This window comes from Arachis hypogaea, chromosome 19 (assembly GCF_003086295.3).
Source record: "Arachis hypogaea cultivar Tifrunner chromosome 19, arahy.Tifrunner.gnm2.J5K5, whole genome shotgun sequence".
Taxonomy (NCBI): domain Eukaryota; kingdom Viridiplantae; phylum Streptophyta; class Magnoliopsida; order Fabales; family Fabaceae; genus Arachis; species Arachis hypogaea.
Genome location: NC_092054.1, coordinates 72,982,204 through 72,987,120, shown reverse-complemented (window position 1 = coordinate 72,987,120; position 4,917 = coordinate 72,982,204). Strand labels below are relative to the sequence as shown.

The 4,917-nt window shown below is 37.0% G+C and overlaps 1 non-coding gene across 1 annotated transcript; it reads left to right on the top strand.

The window, feature by feature from the left end:
* Positions 1-206: 206 nt before the first annotated feature.
* On the top strand, positions 207-314 carry LOC112780953 (small nucleolar RNA R71). The gene has a single exon (XR_003191757.1). It is a non-coding gene; the product is annotated as a small nucleolar RNA R71 (small nucleolar RNA).
* Positions 315-4,917: the final 4,603 nt, after the last annotated feature.

Here is a 4,917-nt window from a genome sequence, read left to right as displayed (position 1 = left end):
ACTCCTTTCTTCGGATTTGTCCCATTATTCACAGGATTCCTTTCAGAAGTATACATAAATTGGTTATTTGCAACCATTTCAATGAGTTCCTGAGATTCTGTAGGCGTCTTCTTCAGATGAAGAGATCCTTCAGTAGAGCTGTCCAATGACATCTTCGACAGTTCAGATAGACCATCTTAGAAAATACCTATGATGCTCCATTCTGAAAGCATGTCAGAAGGACACCTTCTGATCAATTGCTTGTATCTTTCCCAGGCTTCATAGAAGGATTTACCTTCCTTCTGTCTGAAGGTTTAGACTTCCACTCTAAGCTTGCTCAATTTTTGAGGTGAAAAGAATTTTGCCAAGAAGGTATTGACTAGCTTTTCCCAAGAGTTCAAGCTTTCTTTAGGTTGTGAATCCAACCATGTTCTAGCTCTGCCTCTTACAGCAAAGGGAAAAAGCATAAGCTTGTAGACCTCGGGATCAACCCCATTGGTCTTGACAGTGTCACAGATTTGCAAGAATTCAGCTAAGAACTGATGAAGATCGTCCAATGAAAGTCCATGAAACTTGCAATTCTATTGCATTAGAGAAACTAATTGAGGCTTAAGCTCAAAGTTGTTTGCTCTAATGGCAGGGATTGAGATGCTTCTCCCATAGAAGTTAGGGGCAGGTGCAGTAAAGTCACCAAGCACCTTCCTTGCATTGTTGACATTGTTGTTGTTTTCGGCTGCCATGGCTTTTTCTTGTTTGAAAAGTTCTGTTAGGTCCTCTATAGAGAGTTGTACTTTAGCTTCTCTTAGCTTTCTCTTCAAGGTCCTTTCAGGTTCAGGATCAGCTTCAACAAGAATGCCTTTGTCCCTGCTCCTGCTCATATGAAAAGAGAGGAGAAGAAAATATAGAATCCTCTATATCACAGTATAGAGATTCCTTGAGGTGTCAGAGGTAAAGAAGAATAGAAGGACGAGGTAGAGAAGAGAGAATTTGAACTTATCAAGAGGGATAGAGTTCGAATTATACATTGAGGAGGAGTGTTAGTCCATAAATAGAAGGATGTGAGAATAGGGGAAGAATTTTGGAAAATAAAGTAAAAATATTTTGAAATAATTAAGAGAAATTTTGAAAATTTGGTAAATGATTTTCGAAAACTAAGATTGGGAAAGAAATTAAGTCATTTTTGGAAATGATTTTGAAATTAGAAATGAAAAAGATATGATTGAAACTTAATTTTGAAAAAGATGTGATTGAAAAGACATGATTGAGAAGATATGATTGAGAATCAAATTTAAAAGAAGAAAGTTTTTAAAATTAAAGTTGATTACTTGACCAACAAGAAATTAAAAGATATGATTCTAGAATTAAAACTTTTGATCCTTTCTTAATAGGCAAGTAACAACTTGAAAATTTTGAATTAAATCACTAATTGTAGCAAGGATTTTCGAAAATAGTAATAAATAAAAAAATTGAAAAGAAATTGATTTTGAAAAGATATGATTGAAAAGATATGTTTTGAAAAAAAATTGATTTTAAAAAATTATGAAAATTTGAAAAATATTTGAATTAAAAACAAAATCTTCCCTCTAGTGTCCTCTTGGCGTTAAATGCTCAGAATGGTATCCATTCTGGCGTTTAACGCCCAAAATGATACCTTTTTGGGGGTTTAACACCCAGCCAGGTACCCTGGCTGGCGTTAAATGCTAGTTTTCCTTCTTCACTGGGCGTTTTGAATGCCCAGCTTTTTCTGTGTAATTCCTCTGCTGCATGTTCTGAATCTTCAATTCTCTGTATTATTGACTTGAAAATAAATAATTTTGAAATTTTTTTTTTAATTTTTAATGATGAGAAACAGTAAAAAAAATGCAATTAAGATCAAATAAACAATGCATACAAGACACCAAACTCAGAAGTTTGTATACTAAGGACTATAACAAAAAAAATGCATGTAAGAAACAACAAAAAGACACAAAATAAGAGAAATTAAAGATCAGAGCACTAGAATCATCAAGAACAACTTGAAGATCAATGAAGAACATATTGCATATATTCAAAAAAATGCAAGAAGAATAAAGACATGCAATTGACACCAAACTTAAGATTAGACACTAGACTAAAATAAGAAACATAAAATATTTTTGATTTTATAAATTTTATTATTTTTTTGTGATTTTTCGAAAATTGTATGGAATCATGCAATGTTTGTCTAAAACTCCGGTCCAGGAATTAGACATGGCTTACTAGCCAGCCAAGCTTTCAGTGAAAGCTTCGGTCCAAAACACTGGACATGGCCAATGGCCAGCCAAGCTTTAGCAAATCATTACGTTCAACAGCAAGATTGATAGAAATCAATAAGCTCTTGTGATGATAAGTTGAAACGTCGGTCCAAAAGATTAGACATGGCTTCACAGCCAGCCAGATTTCAACAGATCACCATGAAACTCTAGAATTCATTCTTAAAAACTCTGATGAACAGAATAGAAATAAATTTTTTTTTTAATTTTTCAAAAATTAAAAAGTAATAAGCTTAAACATAAAATAAAATTACCTAATCTAAGCAACAGGATGAACCGTCAGTTGTCCAAACTCGAACAATCCCCAGCAACGGCGCCAAAAACTTGGTGCACGAAATTCTGATCATTAATGGTGCCAACAACTTGGTATGCACATTTGCAATCTCAACTCTTTATCCCAACTCCGCAAAACTAACCAGCAAGTGCACTGGGTCGTCCAAGTAATAAACCTTACGTGAGTAAGGGTCGATCCTACGGAGATTGTCGGCTTCAAGCAAGCTATGGTCATCTTGTAAATCTCAGTCAGGTGGATTCAAATGGTTATGGAGAATTGATAATTAAAATATGAATAAAACATAAAATAAGATAGAGATACTTGTGTAATTCATTGGTAGGAATTTCAGATAAGCGTATGGAGATGCTTTATTCCTTCTGAACCTCTGCTTTCCTATTGCCTTCATCCAATCATTCATACTCCTTTCCATGGCAAGCTTTATGTTGGGCATCACCGTTGTCAATGGCTACTTCCCATCCTCTCAGTGAAAATGTTTCAAATGCGCTGTCACTGCACGGCTAATCATCTGTCGGTTCTCGATCATGTTGGAATAGGATCCATTGATCTTTTAGCGTCTGTCACTACGCCCAACACTCGCGAGTTTGAAGCTCATCACAGTCATCCCTTCCCAGATCCTACTCGGAATACCACAGACAAGGTTTAGACTTTCCGGATCTCAGGAATGGCCGCCAATAATTCTAGCCTATACGACGAAGGTTCCAATCTTAGATTAGAAACCCAAGAGATACACATTCAAGCTTGTTTGCATGTAAAATGGAAGTGGTTGTCAGGCATGCGTTCATGGGTGAGAATGGTGATGAGTGTCACATAATCATCACATTCATCATGTTCTTGAGTGCGAATGAATATCTTGGAGAAGAAATAGACTTGAGTTGAATAGAAAAACAATAGTACTTTGCATTAATTCATGAAGAACAGCAGAGCTCCACACCTTAATCTATGGTGTGTAGAAACTCCACCGTTGAAAATACATAAGAACAAAAGGTCTAGGCATGGCCGAATGGCCAGCCTCAAAGGTCTATGGACTAAGCGTCCAAAGATAGATGAAAATACAATAGTAAAAGGTCCTATTTGTAGAAAACTAGTAAAAGGTCCTACTTTCCAACGCAATTGAGAGCGCGCCAATTGGGCTTCTGTAGCTCCAGAAAAACCACTTCAAGTGCAGGGAGGTCAGAATCCAACAGCATCTGCAGTCCTTTTTCAGCCTCTAAATCAAATTTTTGCTCAGGTCCCTCAATTTCAGCCAGAAAATACCTAAAATGACAGAGAAACACACAAACTCATAGTAAAGTCCAGAAATGTGATTTTTATTTAAAAACTAATAAAAATATAATAAAAACTAACTAAAACATACTAAAAACAATGCCAAAAAGCGTATAATTTATCCGCTCATCAAGCTCCCATCAAATTTTTTGCGTCGTTGCCATGGAATGGCTGCAACATATGCCTTGATATTGGTTATGTGAATATGTGAATATTGTAGATAGTTTAATTGCTTTCAATACTTAGCTATAGTTTAGATTTCTTTTATATTTGTGCTATGACTCTTAAGTTTGATGACTCGGTCTCAACCGAATTCTAGCTTAGCCGATTTTGACCCCGAGATTGAAAGAACTTTGTTACATACTCGGCAAGCTAGATGGTGGTTGGATTATACGGCTAGTACTTCGGCCTCTCTTGAGGAACATACCGAATCACTAGGCGGTACTGAGCGTGACTTGGAGTCCGCTACTTCCTATTCTTCTGTTGGCACTACTAATACATCTTTGCATCCTACAGGTGAGCCACACATGGTGGAACCACAACGGATCACTTTGCATGGGCAAGGAAATCCGGATATCATACTTCAACCGTTGCAGGCAAGGTATCCTAACCTTGATCCAAACTTTGAGTTGAAGAGTAGCTTGATACATCTACTTCCTAAATATCATAGGTTGCCGGGTCAAGACCCCATCCGACATCTAAGAGATTTTCAAGTTTCTTACTTTACGGCTCGAAGGCATGGAGTCGATGAGGTGGCTATCACGGTTTTTGCCTTCCCTTTCTCTCTTGAAGGGCAAGCAAAGACATGGTTTTATTCGCTACCGGATGAGATTGTGACCAATTGGGATTTCTTGAGAAGAGAGTTTCTAGATAAATTCTTCCCACTGGAGAAGACCGACTACATCCGGAAGGAGATTTCGGTATAATGCAAAAAGACCAAAAGAGTTTGTATGAGTATTGGTCTCGGTTCAAGAGGCTATTGGAATCTTGTCCACACCATTGAATGAACACTCACTTGCTCATTAGCTACTTCACCGGAGGTCTTTGTGTGGAAGATAGAAGATTGCTCACCGCTTATAGTGGTGGTTC